The sequence below is a fragment of the Narcine bancroftii genome, chromosome 4, assembly GCF_036971445.1.
Source record: "Narcine bancroftii isolate sNarBan1 chromosome 4, sNarBan1.hap1, whole genome shotgun sequence".
In the NCBI taxonomy this organism is placed as follows: domain Eukaryota; kingdom Metazoa; phylum Chordata; class Chondrichthyes; order Torpediniformes; family Narcinidae; genus Narcine; species Narcine bancroftii.
In genome coordinates this window covers 94,422,658-94,443,645 of record NC_091472.1, presented here as the reverse complement: position 1 = coordinate 94,443,645, position 20,988 = coordinate 94,422,658, and the positions used below count along the sequence as shown (strand labels likewise).

Below are 20,988 nucleotides of genomic sequence, written 5' to 3'. Positions count from 1 at the left end.
GGTCAAATACTTAGGTCATCTAGTTAGTCAAGGAACCAGGAAAATTAGCCCAGAAAGAATAACTGGTATTATACAGATCCCCCCTCCCAAAAATACTCAAGAATTCAGGAAATTCCTTGGGTTAGTGGGATTCTGTAGAATATGGATAGAGAATTATTCGATTCTGGTCAAATTTCTTTATGACAAGATTTCCAGTGTAACATCCCAAACCCTTGACTGGACGGATGAAGAGATTGAAAAATTCAACTTTGTTAAACGATGCCTAACGAGTGCCCCAGTTTTAGCGTTGCCAGATCTGAACAAAACCTTTGATTTGTACACTAATACCAAAGCTGGAACAGCCACCGGTGTGCTCACACAGAGCAAGGCTGGCTATAGACAACCGGTGGCTTTCCTGTCAAAGCTTTTAGACCCCGTTTGTCGCGGCTGGCCAGAATGTATACAAGCCGTCGCAGCCACTGCAATTTTGGTAGAGGAAGGACGAAAGATTACTTTCGGTGCCCCTATGACAGTGCATACCCCTCATACAGTCCGCAATATTCTATTACAGCGGGCTGGAAGGTGGCTCACGGATTCGAGAATCCTAAAATACGAAACGATCTTAATGGACAGCAATGATTTGACCTTAATTACAACCAAAACTCTCAACCCAGCAACCTTCCTCATCTCCCCAGCTAATGACCAGCCTTTGGACAGTTTAGAACATTCGTGCTCAGAGGTTATCGACTTACAGACAAAAATTAGGGAAGACCTAACCGATGTCCCTTTAACTGAAGGGGAAAAACTGTTTATTGATGGTTCTTCACGTTGTATTGCAGGTACCCGCTATAGCGGGTATAGCGTAGTGGACGGTAAACAGGGACTTGTGATCGAAGCTGGTCGCCTCCCCGGCCATTGGTCAGCACAATCCTGTGAGTTATATGCCCTCTGTAGAGCACTCCACGAACTAGAAAACAAGGTAGGAACGATCTACACTGATTCTAAATATGCTTTTGGTGTAGTCCACACCTTCGGTAAGATATGGAAGGAAAGGGGGATGATAACTGGCAAAGGACAAAAGTTAGCTCACGAACAGTTAATCACCCGATCCCTGGAGGCTTTAGCACTCCCATCCGATATTGCCATTGTACATGTACGTGGACATCAGACTGGTAACAGTCCTGAAGCTAGAGGAAACAGGCAGGCTGATGCAGCTGCCAAACAGGCGGCATTAGCAGAAAGGATTCATTTATACCAGCTCCTACCCACGCCAATAGAGATTAAAAAGAATCCCATCTTTACACGGGAAGAAAAGGTTGCAATGAGAGATCAGGGATTTTGCCAGACTGCCGACGGGTTGTGGTGGACAGCAGACGGACGGCAAGTTATTAACAAAGCCATAGTCCGCCAAATCATAGATCAGTTACATCAACAAACACATTGGGGAACCCAGTCCCTTATAGATGCTTTTACACGTTCCCTTCACTGCCTTGGCATATACAATATTACTAAATCTGCTACTCGATCTTGTCCCATTTGTCAAAGGGTTAATAAGAAATCGATGCGCCAAGTAATACCTGGCGGTCGCGACATTGCCGTCCGCCCGTTCCAGCGCATACAGATAGACTTTACTGAACTTCCTAAGATTGGCATTTACAAATTCCTCCTTGTCATGGTCGATCATTTCACAAGATGGGTTGAAGCTTTTCCTACCCCGAATGATCGTGCCAACACTGTCATCCGAATACTTATTGAAGGTATCATTCCACGATACGGTATGATGCAGACCATTGATTCAGATAGAGGTACGCATTTCACCTCTAAGATTCTACAGGGTGTCTGCAAGAGCTTAGGAATAGAATGGCAACTACATACCCCATGGCATCCCCAAAGCTCGGGGCGAGTCGAGCGTATGAATCAAACATTGAAACTCCAACTCACTCGACTTCATGAAGAAACTGGTCTGTCCTGGATTAAATCATTGCCGTTAGCGCTGATTAGAATTAGGACAGCACCTCGTAAAGACCTCGCAGTCTCACCGTATGAGATGATGTTTGGACTCCCATTTATGGGATATCACACTGATTCTCCCATTCCTGAAGCTAATGACCAATACATTTCTAAATTTTTACGAGGACTTTCTACTTCCATCCAAGATTTAAAGCAAAAAGGACTCTTAGCCCAAACACCACCCTTAGACTTTCCTATACATTCTATTAAACCTGGAGATTGGGTTTATATAAAAGCATGGCAAGAAGATCAACTAAAACCTGCCTGGGATGGTCCCTTCTGTGTACTTTTAATTACAGACACCGCAGTAAGAACAAGAGAAAAAGGCTGGACCCACATTCAAAGGGTTAAACCGGCTTCTGAACCACAACACCACGACACACAGATTCAAACCCCAACCTGGCGTGCAGTTCCTCATCCATCAGACCTGAAACTTACACTGCGCCGTGACAAAGTGCCGTAATGTTACTTTTTTATGATTATTCAGTTATTGTTGTTTTTTACTTGTCTTTTGATTATTCAGTTCTTATTGTATTTTATTGCAGTTTCCAATGAGTTTGACATTTATTGTGGTTTTATTCAGTTCTTCTTGCATTTTATTGCAGTTTTCAATGAGCTTTACATTTATTGTGTTTTATTCAGTTCTTCTTGCATTTTATTGCAGTTTTCAATGAGCTTTACATTTATTGTGTTTTATTCAGTTCTTATTGCATTTTATTGCAGTTTTCAATGAGCTTTACATTTATTGTGTTTTATTCAGTTCTTATTGCATTTTATTGCAGTTTTCAATGAGCTTTACATTTTTTGTGTTTTATTCAGTTCTTATTGTATTTTAATGAGCTTACATGTATTCTTCATTGTTGTTTACTAATTTCTTTGGAATATTGTTCGTTAATGTTTTAAGCCCCCCCTGGAATAGGGGCAGCAGAGGTTACAATTCAGCTCCTTTAGAATGTAGACAGGGCATAGATTTAATGTATAGTCATAATGGGATATAAGGGATCCCAATACGGACCAGGGGAATTAAACAGCTTTAGTGGAGTACTCTCGATGTTTCAAGTACCTCTGGAGAAGGGGTAGCAGAGGTTACAGATTGTACTGTTTTACAGGGTAGAGAGGACATAGAGGCAAGGTATTTAGAATACGAATCAGGGAAACACAGTGGGGATAGGCAGTCACACAGTGAGGCACCTGTCTACACAGACTAACCGCAAAACAAACAATGTACATTTCACACAAAGGGGGAAACTAACAAGCTAACCGCAAAACAAACAATAGACACTTCACACAACCACGAGACACATAATCCCCCACCTGGCTCTCTCTCTCTGATCATCCCTGAAGGGGAACACCTGTTTTCAGGGAGCTGCTGGTCATCTGGTGGTTAAATAACGTGGAAAGGAGCGAAGTAGAGTGCAGGATGTCAAAATCCTCACAAAGGACATGGTGGGACAAAGACAGACAGAATGGTAGTCAGGATTGTACATGTAGCAGAGAGAGAGAGAGTTGATACATATGCTAATGTACACAGACAGGCTGCAACTCACAAGTTCAATGATATATATGCTAATGTTAGCAGACAAGCTGCAACACACAGTTAAATCACAAGAAACAATCCCCCCCCTGCTTGGTCACTTTTCATCACCCCATGAAAGGGAGCACCAGTTTCCAACAACGTGAGCTGCTTGACACTTTAATATCAGGCTCCAAACAGCCTTCGGAGATCGGTGGCCCTAGGGTTCGGGGCTGAAGAGGACATCAGATACGAGCCACAATCAAACGGAACCGCCTGACTACTGCTACTCGTTCGCTGCTGAAGGCAGCGCTTCTCATAGACTGCTACTCGTTCGCTGCTGAAGGCAGCGCTTCTCATAGACTGCTACTCGTTCGCTGCTGAAGGCAGCGCTTCTCATAGACTGCTACTCGTTCGCTGCTGAAGGCAGCGCTTCTCATAGACTGCTACTTGTTCGCTGCTGAAGGCAGCGCCTCTCACAGACTTCGTCGGGACAACACTTACAAAGGTCGTGTGCTTCAAAGACACTGCTTCAATATTTCAACGTATGGGATGGACTAGACTCTTTACTGAGAACTGGAGCCTGATACTCCAAACCCTAATAAGCAGCTGGACTCACTCCCCTGACCTTCATGGTGCTCCCCTACCTAAAGACTTTACACAGACATTACAATTCGGTTATTGACCAGCTGGGTAAAACTACACCTTACACTTGAAAGATCAGTGTTACTGATCTAAAAGAAAAGTGAGGAGAGGGGGGGGGGGGGGGATCAGTCACACTGACACTAGTAACCAAAGATCAGTAACACTGATCATGGTGAAAGATCAGTATTACTGATCTAAAAGAAAAGTGAGGATTGTGAGAGATGGGAAAATTGATCTAAAATTATGAACATGGAAGAAACTAAAGTTCATCAGTAAAATGGCTGAAACCAGTTCAAACAGGATAAGTTTGGGGCTTAGGATGCAGGAAAGCAGAGTCAGCACGATTAACATAAGAATCTTCTATCCTTTGTGACAAGACCATAGGACTAAGATAAGGAATGGTAAGGTACAATAGAATGTAGGAAGTTGAGGTAGTCTGGATCAGATAAGGGTCTCCTAGCCCTGGACAGAAGTACCAAGTCATACATTTCTAATTAGCTAACCATACACAGATTTATACATATGAAATTAGCCAACCCTAGATAGAATGAGTCAACTCTGCATATTAAGAGACTCTAGCCCAGAGAATCAGGAAGGTGTGAATAAGGACAATGACATGATGGGGCACCCACAGGATACCCCCTGGTCCTCCAAGTGTACTGAAACTGCACATAGGCAGGAAGAATTACCTATGCCAAACCCATCCAGGGGGCAGAAGAATGTAAGGGGGAGGGCATTCTGATACTGAAATTGACTGTATAAAAGTTGGGTGAGCCCCAGTATGTGTGTGTATTCCCAGGGTAAGGGGAAGCACCCAACTTTGCATTGTTGTAGTAATAAATGTTCTTTGTTCTCAATTTTTGTCTCGAGCAATTTCTTTAAAGGTACTTTAATTCCTAACACCAGGGTAAGGGGAAGCACCCAACTTTGCATTGTTGTATAATAAATGTTCTTTGTTCTCAATTTTTGTCTCGAGCAATTTCTGTGAAGGTACTTCTGTTTCTAACAAATGGGGACTCGTCCGGGTTCCCACTCCCTTTACTGACAGAGTGCCCGACGACGGGGGTAGGTGCACCCCAGCTGATTCAGCTGGACTCACGGACGATGGGTGACTGGTCAGTGGATGAAGCGAGTGATATCCGAGAAGAGGCATTGAGAACAAACAACGAGTGGTCGTTAAGGAAGCACGCTAGAAATAGCTACTGGATCCTGGTAAGAGAAATTTTACTTACCTGTTAGTATGGGAGGTGTGAGTAGTAAGGAAGAGAGTCCTAAGAAAGGATGGGAAGATCAGATAACCAAGCAAAGCCCGTTAGGATTAATGCTATCTGATTGGGGTGCGGGGAGAACCCGTGGGAAAGACAAACTGACCATGGTCAGGTATTGCTGTCTGGAATGGGTTAAAAGTCCGATAAAAGGGAGTTCGGTATATTGGCCAAAGCTTGGATCCGAGGATGACTGGATGTGTCAGACATTGAGCATCTGGCTCTATCAAAACCAAAGAGATAATATTGAGAGCAGGGAATATGCAGCCTGCTGGCTCAGTGGATCGGTTCATCAACTGGTTTTGAATGAAAAGGAATGTAAGGACAAGAAGGATGAGGAACCTTTTGTCCCTGAAACACAAGGATGGGATGTGTTACATTCCCTTCCTCCACCTTATGCTCCTCCTATGCCAGCTCCTATCTTTCCCCTCTCTCCTATGCTCTACCCTTCTGCACCTTCCCCTCCTCCCCCACAGCTAAAGAAAGGAGAAGAAAGTAGGGGTGGTATGATGACCTGTTCACAACGTACTAGATTACCACCTCAATTGACAAGAGAGGGAGGAGACTTTGATTCAAAACAGTGTGAGACCCTCCGGGAGGGAAGGGCAGAACCCTTTGATTCATTTCCCGGAGGGCAGGAACCTAAACATCATAGAGGAGGGGATAAGCCAGAAATTAACTGGAAGAGACCTTTACGAGAGGTTCCCTTAGGAGGGGATGTGGGGGGTCTCGGGTTCGTAAATGTGCCTCTGACCAGTACGGAGGTGCGCAATTTTAAGAAGGAAATGACCTCTCTGATAGAAGACCCTCAGGGATGTGCAGAACAATTAGATCAATTTTTGGGACCTAATATATATACCTGGGATGAATTAATGTCTATCTTTAAGACTCTATTTACTTTGGATGAGCGTGGAATGATTCGCCAGGCAGGGATTAGAGTCTGGGATAGGGAACACCAAGGGGGACCAGAGGCGATACCTGGAGAAGCTAAATTTCCCCTGGTAAACCCAAATTGGGATAAGACTACTAATGATGGTTGCACGCGAATGGATGAGTACCAGGTTAATCTAGTAAAAGGAATGAAGAAGTCTGTTCCAAAAGGACAGAACTTTAAGAAGGCATTTGAGGTTCCCCAAGGTCCCGAGGAGACCCCCTCTGCATTTCTGAATAGATTGCGTGCGGCCATACAGCAATATGGGGGGTTGGATATAGGATCCCCAGCAGGTGAACAGTTGGTATTGACAGGCTTTGTTACTAATTCAGCCCCAGATATCAGGAAGAAATTACAAAAGACAGAGAATTGGCATGAACAGGGAATAACACAGCTTTTACAGATCGCACAAAGGGCATACGTCCAGAGATCTGAAGATCAACAGAAAAGAAAAGCTAAGATTTGGATGCAGGCAGTCAAGGATCTTGTGGAGGGACATCAGGGAAATGTTAGGAGCTGTGTGCCAGCTCCTGGACGTTGGGAGGAGCACCAGGGGTGGGGAAGTAGAGACCAGAGCAGAGGCAGGGGTAGAGGAGAATTCCGGGGACGACGACCATTCCCGGGACCCCGTGGAGACCCTTGTAGAAATTGGGAAACAGGAGCATTAGTTTGCTATTATTGTAAAAAGGAGGGACACTTTAAGAGGGAATGTCCAATGCGAGCCAGGGAGACGCGATCTTATGCATTGATGGAGGCAGATTATGAATAGGGGTGTCACGGTTCTCAGTCAATACGCACCGTGGGGCTGCACGGAGAACCATTGGTAAATTTAAGCATAGAACCCCACAGTGACAAGATGACCTTTTTAGTAGATTCTGGGGCAACCCGGTCTAGTATTTTACAACCACCCGAGGGTGTTAAGATAGAGGGGACCGTGATGATTTCGGGAGTAGGAGGAAGAGATTTTACGGTCCCTGTATTAAGGGATGTAAGAATACAAATGGGAGAAAAGATAATAACAGAGGATATTTTACTAGTTCCCCAAGCTGGAATTTGTTTGTTAGGACGAGATTTACAGGACTAATTGGCTATCGGCACCAGACCACAGGATCGGGTATCGGGGTTCAATTGTATGTACTAAGCGAGGAAGATCGAGAACTAATAAATCCTGGAGTATGGGCAGAAAGAGGCAATAGAGGAGTGTTAGATATTCCTCCCCTGCACGTTACTCTAAAAGATCCTGAGCAAGTAATTAGACGAAAGCAGTATCCAATTCCTATGGCTGGTCGAAAGGGGCTGCAGCCAGTAATTGACCAGTTGGTGAAAGATGGTATACTCGAACCTTGTATGTCACCTTTTAATACCCCAATTTTACCTGTCCAAAAACCAGACGGTACCTATCGATTAGTGGAGGACTTGAGGGAGCTGAACAAAATTATTCTCATCCGTCACCCGGTTGTACCTAATCCCTATACAATAATGGGTAAAATCGATCCCCATAGTAAATGGTTTAGTGTGATTGACCTCAAAGATGCTTTCTGGACCTGTCTGTTAGCAACAGAGAGCAGAGACATGTTTGCCTTTGAATGGGAAAATCCTTTTACTGGATACAAGAATCAATACCGGTCGGTGGACGGTCCTTCTCCAGGGCTTTACAGAATCCCCAAATTTATTTGGCCAGGTCTTAGAACAAATATTAGATGAGGCTCCTCGGAGAGAGAATTGTCAGTTGATACAATATGTTGATGATTCGTTAATTACGGAAAAAACGTACGAATTAGTTAAACAGTATACTGTTGAACTTTTGAATTTTCTGGAGAATAAGGGTCTCAGGGTGAGCGAATCCAAATTACAATTTGTTCAATCAGAAGTTAAATACTTAGGTCATCTGGTAAGTCAGGGAACTAGGAAAATAAGTCCAGAGAGGATACGTGGTATTCTACAGATCCCACCTCCCAAGAATGCCCAAGAACTTAGGAAATTCCTTGGTTTAGTGGGATACTGTAGAATCTGGATTGAAAATTATTCTAGCCAGGTCAGATTTCTCTATGATAAACTCATGATTCTAGGGGGCGAAGCTGTTGTCTGGACAGAGGAAGAGATTAAAGATTTTAACTTGGTGAAACAGCGCCTTATTAGTGCCCCAGCATTGGCTTTACCCAACCTAAATAAGCCATTTGACCTATATACCAATGCGAAAGGAGGTGTAGCCACCAGAGTACTAACATGAGAGGGCAGGCTGTAGACAGCCAGTTGCTTTTCTGTCAAAAGTTTTAGACCCTGTTTGTCGTGGTTGGCCAGAGTGTGTGCAAGCCTTCGCAGCCACTGCTATTTTAGTTGAGGAAGGATGAAATATTACGTTTGGTGCCCCAATGATAGTTCACACCCCTCACACAGTCCGCAATACTCTCTTACAACGTGCTGGAAGGTGGCTCACAGACTCTAGAATTTTAAAATATGAAGCGATCCTAATGGATAGGGATGATTTGACCCTGATTACGAATAAAGAACACAATCCAGCAGCTTTCTTAGTTTCTCCAAATTCTGACAAAACCATAAATGAGTTAGAGCATGTATGTTTAGAGGTAATAGATTTACAGACCAAAGTTAGCCTTTACAGGAGGGTGAAAGGTGGTTTATTGATGGATCTTCCCGTTGCATTGATGGCACTCGCTATAGCGGGTATAGTGTAGTGGATGGGAAAGAAGGAGTGGTGATTGAAGCCGGTCACCTTCCCAGTCATTGGTCAGCACAATCATGTGAATTGTATGCCCTCTGTAGAGCTCTCCAGGGTCTAGGGAACGAGGTGGGCACGGTCTACACAGACTCAAAGTACGCTTTTGGTGTAGTGCACACCTTTGGGAAGATCTGGAAAGAGCGAGGAATGATAACTGGAAAAGGACAAAAGTTGATCCATGAAAACTTAATTGTCCAATCTCTAGATGCTCTTACATTACCTGAGGAAATAGCTGTAGTTCATGTACGAAGCCATCAAAGTGGTGACAGTCCTGAAGCACAGGGGAACAGACAGGCAGATGCAGCTGCCAAACAGGCTGCGCTCACGGAGAAAATAGACATGCAGCTGTTACTGCCCACCCCTGGAGTATCCTATTCATTCTATTAAACCTGGTGATTGGGTATATGTAAAAGCATGGCAAGATCACCAACTAAAACCTGTCTGGGATGGCCCCTATTGTGTACTTTTGATTACAGACACTGCCGTGCGAACGAAAGGGATGGAGCCACATCCAACGAATTAAACGAGCTGCTGAACCACAGACTAATGACATTGATAATCTACCCTCCACCTGGCGTGCAGTCCTTCATCCTTCTGATCTGAAAGTTACACTACGCCGGGAAAAAGTGCTGTAATGTTGTTTTTACCATTTACTGTATTGTTTACTTGTTGGTTCCCAATTTTTGGGACATCACTAAATTACTCACAATGTATTAAGTCCTCCTGGAATAGGGGCAGCAGAGGTGACAATTATTTACCTTTAGAATGTAGACAGGGCATAGATATAAAGTATAGTCATAGTGGGGTATGGGTTAATATAGGATCCAAACATGGACTAGGGGAACAGAACGGCTCTAGAGGAGTAGATTTGATTTGTATTTTGGCCTCTACAGGTATTAAAAAGAGGAGTTTTAAAGGGATAGCACAAAGAAGATGGTGGGACAATGACAGACAGAATGTTAGTCAGGATTGTACATGTAGCAGAGATAGAGTGAATACATATGTTAATGTTCACAGACAGGCTGCAACTCACAGGTTCAGTGATACTTATGCTAATGTTCGCAGACAAGCTGCAACTCACAGGTTAAGTGACAAGAAACACCCCACCCCAACTTGGTCTCCTGTAAATCATCCTTTGGGTCACACAGACATTCGGAATGTTAAGAACCACCACTGTAAGGGGAGTTCCAGTTGTAAATGATGTAAGCTGTTCCAGAACACCACAGCTGCTTGGCATTTAAATCGTTTAATCAGACTCTAGCCTTGGAGATCATCACCGAACAGACAGTGATGGCCCTGAATTTATGGGCTGAAGAAAGATGACAACGAGCCACAGTTCAACAAAACCGCCTGGTTCTCGATTACTCGTTGGCTGCTGAAGGCAGCATTTGTGAAAGACTGGTTAATGACAATGCTCACAACGGTCAGGCGGTTAAAGACACTTCTTCAGGAGTTCGAAAATCTTCCCATGCTCAGGTTCAGACTTGGCAACCTTGGTCCGGTGTGGGATGGACTAGACTTTTTATTGGTAACTGGAGTCTGATACCCACAGCCCTTATAGCAGCTGGACTCGCTATTCTGGCCATTATGGTGCTCCCCTGCCTAAAGACTTGTGTGCAGTATTTAATTCATCGAACCCCTCGTCAGAACACTATAACCCAAAGGATGTATGTTTCCCAAATTCTGTCTGATGATGCTGAGACTGCAGTTCGTTTACTGACCCGCTGGGAAAAAGACCAAGTTTACAAGTAATACATTCCAGTTGAAAAGTCACGAAGCGTAGCTAAAGAAAAGTGAGGATTGTGAGAGATGAGTAAAACTGATATAAAAATATGAAGATGAGGAAACTAGTATAGACCACATTGACCACCGCCAGTGGGCTGATAACGCCTCAAACCGTGCATCTTGGCGCCTCACAGTTTGGCGGGCAGCAACCTCCTTTGAAGAAGACCGCAGAGCCCACCTCACTGACAAAAGGCAAAGGAGGAAAAACCCAACACCCAACCCCAACCAACCAATTTTCCCCTGCAACCGCTGCAATCGTGTCTGCCTGTCCCGCATCGGACTTGTCAGCCACAAACGAGCCTGCAGCTGACGTGGACTTTTTACCCCCTCCATAAATCTTCGTCCGCGAAGTCAAGCCAAAGAATAAAGCCAGTATGAATAGGATAAGAATAGATATTAGAATGTAGGAAGTAAAGTTAGTCTGAATAAGATAAGGGTCTTCTAGCCTTTTAGACAGAATCAGCAAGTTCACCAGTATGAATAAGATAAGGATAGATAATAGATAATAGAATGTAGGAAGAAGTAAAGTTAGTCAGAATAAGATAAGGGTCTTCTAGCCTTAGACAGAATTAGCAAGTTCTGCATGTAAGAAGTTAGTCAGCCCTGAGAGTCAGGAAGGTGTGAATAAGGACAATGACATGATGGGACACCGACAGGATACCCCCTGGTCCTCCAAGTTCACAGAAACAGCACGTAGATGGGATTGCCTAATGCCAAACTCATCCAGGGGGCAGAAGAATGTAAGGGGGAGGGTACTTCTATACTGAAATAAACTGTTTAAAAGTTGGGTGAGCCCCAGTGTATGTGTGTATTCCCAGGGTAAGGGGAAGCACCCAACTTTGCATTGTTGTATAATAAATGTTCTTTGTTCTCAATTTTTGTCTTGAGCAATTTCTGTGAAGGTACTTCTGTTTCTAACAGATGGGTCCATGGATAGGATAGGTTCAGAAGGAAATGGGACAAATGCAGGAAAATGGGATGAGCTTCGGCAGACATCTTGGTCAGTCAGCATAGACAAGTTGGACTGAAGGGTTTGATTCCATGCTGTAAACTCTCAGGCTCTATGAATAACTGGCTACTGTTATCAAATATGTGGCATATTAAGTCATCAAGCGGAAGCAGAAGAAAATGAGTACTGGTAGGTTGCACCATGGTTGTTTCTTAATTGTTCTCTGTTATGACTTAATTGCCGCTCAGTTAAAGCATCAGGCTTGGGTAATAAATGGTACTAATATGAAGCAACATTGCTTTTAGTGGAGCTTGTTTCTGTCAAACATCTGGTGGTCTTTTACTCTCAGCACTGAAACTTCAAAATGAGTAGGTTCCTCTCCATGGACACTGACTCACTCACTGAGTCGCTTCCTCTCAAGCTTTCACAACTGCAGCTCTTGGGTTTCTCTGATTAAAGTCAGGCTGGATTGCAAAAGAACTGCAATTTTGTGTGGAGCCACCCATGTAATTGTTTTATTAGCAGCACCCTGAGTCAATACCTCCAAGAAAATCTTATCCAAATGCGAGTTTTAGAATCACAGACTGCCGCCAGGTTTACAGGGTTGGATCATAATATTCCTTGGGAGACACAAATAGCATTGTGAATCAGCCAAGATCCTCTGGCTGTAGATAAACTATTTGATTGTTATCAATTAGTTCCTGTGACAGTATCCTGTGACAGTAATTCTAAGTATTTCACACAGATGATTTGAATGTGATAAGTAAACATGACATTTATTGTTTGCTTTTCTGTTGACGAAATTCTCTGTACCTTCAACTTTAAGAATAGTTGCTGCTGTGATGCCTTTAATTGAGAGATATTTCAGGTTCTAGCCCCATAGTATTTTACTTTCACTTTGCTTGAGTATTGGAACTGAAGAGCTCCTCTTATGACAAGTAGTTATGCCATGGTAGAAGGGCAATGCTCACAGGAGTTTTTCCAGGTGAATAGCTCTCCAAAACCAGAGAACCTTCCCTTTAATAAAAGACAGCAAAGAAAACAAGTCATAAAAAAAGGGCTGTGATACTTCAACACATTTGCAGTCGATGCAGCTGCTCTCAGCCATGTGGGTGTGGACCATCTGACTCACTCTCTCACTCATTTCTTCCTTTGCTCACTGATGTCCAATCTGTGACTCCATCCAGCCTCGTTGGCAAGTTGTTCCAAAGTGACAAAGAGGAGTCAATATGAATGTTCCCACTGTTAGCAAATGTTACTGTATTCAATCATTTTCATTGTCTCAGTATCAACAAACCACAGATAAAATATTTGACATTTTGCTTCATCATAAGTAAGATAGTTTTAAAATTCATGAACAAATAAAATATAACAAAACCATGATTTTATGTATTATGTATCTGAAGAGCAACATTCCCAGGAATGAAATATGCTAATGACCACCTCCAGGTCACCTTGCAAGGCCTGGAAACTCAGCCAGGCTGTAACAGGCATGTTTCAGGCTCATGAACAGCACCTTTTATTCTGTCTCGGCATCTCTCTAACCTGACCTTCGATTGGGTGTCTTCTATCCAATTTCTGTTAAACCCCTCCTGGTTTTTTTCTTTCCCTACCCCTCTGTCTCCTTTCATCCAACTCCCCACCCATCTCCTTTCCTTCTCTCATAAAGCCATCCTTTGTAGCCCTCTGCCCTCTCCCCTATCACTTTTTTAGTTTTGTTTTCTTCTACCTTCACCTATTAACTCTCGCCTGTTAGCTGGTGTTCCTCCCCTTTTCTCCCTCCCACTTTTCCTCTCCTCCTCCCCTCTCCCCCACCTATTTATTCAGGCGTCTACCTGCTTTTCCAGATTCCTGACAAAGAGTTCAGGCCTGAAACATTGGTTACCTTTTACTTCCTATGGATGTTACTTGACCTGCTGAGTTTTGTTCATTGCACTTGACCACAGCATCTGCAGATTTTCTAATTTGGTACGAGTGTATACGCTGGCAGCTCTTTACTTTCCCAGCTGGAGAATAATGTTGGAGTGGTGGGGGAGGTGGAAATGGTCCTGCACTTAAGCTAAAATGATTCAGGTGATGACGCATGGACCACCTGCACTCTGTATCCAATGACCTCTGCTTCATTATTTCCTTCACTATTTATTGGATAGGCCAGCTTTCCCATCACATGCTGGTCCTATGGAGACAGTAAATTAATGTGGATTCTACTTGATTGACGTCAAACTGTGTTCACCTGAAGTATGGACCATTGTCAGAAATGCACTTTTGTAGCTGATGAAATCTCACGGCTTGCAAAAGCAACCAATCTCAAAACCTCAGTGGTCTACAACCTAAAAAAAATTATTGAACTGGTTCATAGGATGTGGGCTTGAGATACAAAAGCCACACCTGTATTCCCTGGAGTTTAGAAAAAAGACATCTCACTGAAACTTGCAAAATTGAAACTAATGTATGACCATCTGGATTCCAGAAGATGGTCTCCTGGCTGAAGAATTTAGAACCAGGACTAGGGAGTTTCAGAATAAAGGGTGAGCCATTTAAAACCGAGGAGAATTTTCTTCACTCAAAGGGTAGTGAATCTTTGGAAATCACTTGTCTCAGAGGCTGTACAATTTAAGTCACTGGAGTCCATCAAAACTGGAATCAGTAGACTTCTGGAATGGAGTGATGTGCAAATAGTGCAGGAAAATGGTGTTCAGATGAAAGATCAACTGTGATCTTGGTTAACAATGGAGCAGGCTTGAAGGGCTGGATGGCCTAGTTCTGCTTCTAAAATTTGTGTTCCCTGGCTTGTTCTGTAGTGATAAAAGTACTGAACAGCAACACCTTTCAAACACTTAGTGTAGTTGAGAAAGCATGAGAAAATTGTCCATCCCCAACAGAAAGTGTTCAACAGAGAAAGGTCAAGACAACCATTAGCAGGATAGCCCAGATCAGTGGGTAGCAGTGACCAGCATTTCTGGCACATCCAGCAGGACCATCAAATCTTCATTGTCCTGATCAATCCAAACCAGGAACCTTGTAGGGCCTTCAGAATCATTACCTTGACTCGTCACATCCCTCTTCCACTCTTTCCCAGCTTGATCCACTCCATCTTAATCGGGATCATTTGTGTGATAATGAAAATAAACAAACTACAGATAGAACCGAAATAAAAACAGGAATTGTTGGAAGCATTTAGTAGCTCAATCAAAATTTAGACAGTTAATGCTTCAGGTCTGGAACCCTTTATCAGAACTAAATGTGGAGTAATCGCTTCACTCGGAGGATGGTGAATCTTTGAAGGGGTTTACATCTATACCTGTTTCAAAAGTACATCAGTACAGGTGACTATTTCAGTTCCATTACCTTAAAGATTATTTTATGTCTCTACCATGTACATCATATCATCCTTATCAATATCAAACAATTAAAAGAAAATAGTTGTTGCCTCAAAAGGCAGCCACATCACCGCATCTGCTTTGGCATTCTGCCTCCATCTGACAGAGAGGTCCAGGTGTGACAACAAGACAACTGTCACTGCATTTATGTAGGTACCCTCACTGGAATTGTCAATTCTGGTCCAAAAACACCACCAGTGTGCTTTATGGTCTGTTACTAGAATAAAAGGCCCACAGATTGTTAACCTCTGAAATGGTTATCCCATAAATGATGATTAGAGCTGCTTTTTATAATCCATACAATGTTTGCTTCTCTACCAGTGAGCAGTGTTTCCAGTAGTTACTTGTTGCTTGATTCCCTTACACAGGAAGTAGCTGCATCCAACATCTAGCCAGAGATATCAGCTGACTTACCATAGCTTTTAAGTCATTATAAAAGCCATAACTTTGTTCTCAACCATTTACAGCTCCTCCACTGCTCTTGACTCCAGAGCCTAATCTCCCTCCAGCATAACAATTTGTGAGTCATCTTCGGTGGGTTGTGAAACTCAGAAGAAACCTCAGATAATAGTGAAGCATCATTAGGAAGGAGTGAAGATCAGTAATCTCTCCACATCTAACACTGATTTTCCTGGACAGGTTTCAACCCCTTCTTATCCATTCTGGGTGCAAAATAGACAACTATGCATTGCATAGGTGCACAGGTCAGCTGTTAACTGCACATCTGTAACCTGCAGTGTGCCTCCTGCAGGTGTTGCTGTTCGATTTATATGAGATGTGGATATCACTGTTTCGATGGAATAAAAATTTATTACGAACTTATGATGTACCAATATTGAAACATTTATTGAATTTATGGACAAGTAAACTTAATAAATTGGGGCTTAAAAATAAATGGTCTGGGCGATTGCCATTATATAATAATCAACTTGTTCCTTTTACAGTCTCCAATATTACTTTGAAACAATGGGAAAGGAAAGGAATAAAAAATTTATCAGATTGTTTTTTTGAAGGATGTTTTTGTTCTTTTGAGGAATTACAAAGGAAATTTGGTATTAGTGGAAATTCTGTATTTGTATATTATCAGTTAAGATCATTTGTAAAACAGGTATGTGGCCGACATATGATTTTATTGCCTGAAACTAGTTTTGAGAAATATGTACTTTCTATACCAAAAAAGGGGTATATATCTGATTTGTATTGTATTTTACAAGAAAATGAAAATAAGACAGATTGGGATAAAGATAAGTTGAAATGGGAAAAAGATTTAGGTTCCATAATAGCTGAAGAAGCTTGGATGGAAATTTGTCAGAATAGTATTCGGAAATTGATTAATGCTAGATTAGCGATGATTAATTATAATTTTATACATCAATTATATTTAACACCAGAGAAATTAAAAAAGTTTGGTCTTAGTAAGATTGTTATTTTCGTTGTGATCAGATGGCTAATACTTTTTTACATACAGTTTGGTTTTGTGATCGATTGTAACAGTTTTGGAAAGGTATTCAATCTATATTTAATAGTTTATATAATATCTATATTGTATTAGATCCTGATATATTTTTATTAGGGAATATGCAATCATTAATTGATTTAGGCTTAAATGATTATCAGATTTCTTTTATCTATTTAGCCTTAGCAGTGGCTAAGAAATGTATAGCGCTTACTTGGAAAGATAGAAATATACTAACCTTAGATAGGTGGTATTTAGAGATGAAGTCTTGTTTAATTATGGAAAAGATATCTTTTTCAATTCAAGATAAGATGTCTTTTTATAAGTTGAAGTGGACTCCATTTGTTAAGTACTTGCAATTAAGTCTGATTTAAATATGTTTTATGTGTGATATTTTAGATTTGATAACTTTTTTTATTAATATTTTTACTTGTTATTTTCTTTTGTTTGTGAGTGTTTTTTTATATATAATATTACCAACTTTATTAATTCTTCACTCTTTATTTTGGGGGAAGGGTGGGGTTTTTTATATATAGTTTTTTTAGTGGTCATATAAATCGGGGGGTTAGATTGATTTAAGTTAGGTTATTAATGTTGTGTTGCAATAATTACTTCATTTTTATTTTTTCTTTAAATGTAATTTCTTTGTTTTATTCATGTAATAAAATCTTTAAATAAAAAAAAAGATGTGGATATCACTTTGATTAAACTCACAGGATTCCTCCTTGCATTTCATCCATTATAAGCGGGAAGGTTTTTGGGACTAAGTTAACTCTTCTTCTGAGGTAGTTGCGTAGGATAGAGGACTTTCTACCATATGAAGGACACATGAAAGATGGCAGATACTGGATTCTGCAGCAAAAATTCAGTGGGTTGAGCAAAGTCAGTGGGGAGAAAAGAATTGCTGACATTTCCATTCGGAACCCTCAACAAGACTGATTACTCGGAGGAGAGATATCCAGTATAATGAGGACTGGGTAGGAGGGGTGAAGAGGAAGCAGTGGGGGATTGGTTGACCAGGGAGGGCTGAAGGATGATGGACAGATGGGGAGATGAACACAGTTGATTAGGAGGTACCCAGACATAGGGAGAGAGATGCAAGAGGGAAAAAGGGAGTCAAATGAAGGAAGATGAGCCATACATAGGAGAGTTGGAGACAGCTGGGTGGTGACAAGTGGAGACAAAAGCTACCACTGCTGGAATCTGCTAAGTAGAGAAGATGACAATGTTATATAATAGAAATGATTGGAGGGAGAGATGAAGAGTAAATGGGACCAGGTGGAACTGAAGTGAAGGAAGGAAACTGTTCTATGGTGACCAATAAGACCAATGATGGGACAGGAGGTGCTTGACTGGGTTAGTAATTGGGTTGTTTGTGAGGTGGTGCACTGTTTCTGCCATTTATGTAGGCATACCATGTGCTCAGTACTGCCTAAAGAAATCTCTTGGTGCCTGCCACATTGACCACCGCCAGTGGGGTGATATCGCCTCAAACCGTGCATCTTGGTGCCTCACAGTTCGGCAGGCAGCAACCTCCTTTGAAGAAGACCGCAGAGCCCACCTCACTGACAAAAGACAAAGGAGAAAAAACCCAACACCCAACCTCAACCAACCAATTTTCCCCTGCAACCGCTGCAACCATGTCTGCCTGTCCCGCATCAGACTTGTCAGCCACAAACGAGCCTGCAGCTGACGTGGACATTTACCCCCTCCATAAATCTTTGTCCGCGAAGCCAAGCCAAAGAAGAAAAGAAGTCATGGCCAGGGCTATTATACCTTTTCAGGGAGGCTTTGAAAATATTCATGAATTTTATTTCTTCTGCCTGCTTGGTAAAGCTTTTACCATGACAGAGCTTGGAACACTGTTTGGAACCTGGTGTGGAGTATGTGAATGTCCAACGTAGTTGAGACTTATAAAGATATAGGAGGGGAGGAATCATGGCTGCTCGGAAAACCATGAGCTTTGTGCCAGGTCTGAGATCTTGATCTTCAGACACTCTTTTCCTAAATTGACTGAAGGTTGTGCAGAGACACAGAAGATTAACTTCATCTTCCATATCTTTACCTAGAGGTGGATTCCGAGATATGGGAAATAGTTCACATTTTGCAGGGCCTCACTGTGAACTTTTTTTTGTTGGAAGGAGGTGAGGTGCAGCAGGGCAGGTTGGTAGACCTTGTGTATGTCGCCTGTCTGAAACATTATCTCACATGCCTCAGTGAAAGGTAATTGAAAGACTGGGGTTCAAACTCCAGGAGGGCTCCAAGTCGGGTGCTGTCTGCAAGTTTGGACAAGTTGATTCAAGAATGCAACCTCAAAAGTCACTGTAAATGTGTGGAAAAGAAAAAGTGTATATCATGGCTATTGTGATTTATGGTGTGAAAAATAAAAAATTAAATAAAAAAAAAATGCAACCTCAATTAAAAAAAATTCCCATGAGGATTGAAGATGGAGACTTGTTGCAAATAAAGCAGAGCACTGTATCAAGACAGTGTTTGTATAAAATTATTGGAACAATGATGCTGCCTGACATGACTAAACAAGGGCTGACACGTGTGTGACCATGAATTGATGATCCACACTATGCCAATCTCCACCTTCACTGGATATACATTTATTGTAACCTTGACTTTATAATTAATGCTGTTCTGCAGTTTGTCTACATGAAGGTGAGTATACTGTTAAGAGACCTTGTGCCATCCAGAGTCAAATTTATGTCATTTCATTCCTCACTAGTTTTATTTTTCTTGATACATCACTTTCTGAAGCAACACATTAGATAGGTAGCTACTATTTGGCTATTGTTAACAATGATTTCATATGGCTGCCACACTACCTCACAATTGGTTATTGAGCAGCTATGAGTAATTTTATATAGAACGCAACTCTTTCACTGCAGGATTTTGTCATATTGAAGATATAGTTTCATTGGAAAATTAAGACATAGAAGGAGGCCATTTAAAGAGCTACCCAAAAAGAGGTAGCTAGTCTCATCCCATCTTCCAGCACTAGCCCTACAGATTCCTCAAGCACAAAGCCAAAGATGTGACACAGAGGAGTCACAGCTTTCCTGGAACCCAGAATTGTATGCAGCATTCATCTATCCAAAATAGCTTCTTAAACATCTTAGTAACCTATTACCTTAAGGATGTGTGGACATATAGCCAGTGTCCCTTTGTTCTTCCAGATCCCTCACTATCCTCCCAAGTATTATTTATTCCTTGCTTTTATTACACAACCTAAATGTATCACCTTATTCTTCTTGGGATTGCATTTCCTTTGTCACCTCTCTATCCAACTGATGGAGTGATCCTTATTTTCCAGCAATCTAAAGCTTTTCACTTAAAACGCACACATATTAGGTTATCTATGAACTTATTGATCATTCATCCAAGTCTTAAGCTTGTACCATGAATATATATCACAAAAAGCAATGAATAGGGCACTGACCCCGAATAGCTTTCCAGTCACCTATCACCCATTGGCCTTTGCTTCCTGCTAGTGATAGAGTCAGCATCCCACTCTCCTTTGGATCCAATGGACTTTTAGTTTTGCATTAGCCAACCTTGTCGAAACTTGGCAGGGACCTCTTTTCGAGAGAAATGGACAGTTAAGTCTAAATATTGACTGTTCATTTCTCTCCATGGATGTGGCCTGACTTGTTGAGTAGCTCCAGTTTCTCATTGCCTGTTCAAGATTGTCATACCTGCAGGTTGTTCTGTTATACTGGGGATGCCTGAGGCTTCAATGCCAGCTCTGAAATGAAGTGGTATTGGCAGCAGGACGTCAACATGAAAATGCAAACTTCAATTGCCACATAAGTGGCTTCACAAGAACGCCATGGTATTTAGATGATGAAAGCAAGAAAGTTAGAGAGGCGAGTTCCCCAATTCTGGGGTACAGACTTTGGTAGAAGAAAAGCTACTAGCAGTGTGTGCTGAACACTATCTGCTGGAGAAACTCAGCAGGTCAAGTAACATCAGGGGAGAAAAACAATGATCAATGTTTCAAGCTCAAACCCTTATTGAGACTGGGGAAATGTTTAAGAAAAGCTGGTGCAGTAAGTGCATAGGATATTTGCTGGGATATTCTGGGAGTGAGGGTCCATAGTTGCATGGCGAGATCAGAGAAGCTGGAGTTATTCTTGTTACAGAATTAATAGACAAGCTTTGATAGAATAGCTTGGTGGGGAGACTGGAAAAATCAGTTTGGGAATATAAAAGAATTGTTTATGCAGGAGAATCCAAGATCTCAAGAAAATTGAAGTAGGAGCATGCTGAGAGTTTACTTGAGTGAAACTCAAGTAAAAACACATAGAAATGCTGGAGGAATGCAGCCGG

General features: G+C 42.0%; 1 protein-coding gene across 1 annotated transcript in view; it reads right to left on the bottom strand.

Annotated features, from left to right (window-relative positions):
- The window catches only part of prkn (parkin RBR E3 ubiquitin protein ligase), a 1,164,186-nt gene that overhangs the window by 24,958 nt on the left and 1,118,240 nt on the right, over nt 1-20,988 (bottom strand). The gene's annotated exons all lie outside the window — the stretch shown is intronic.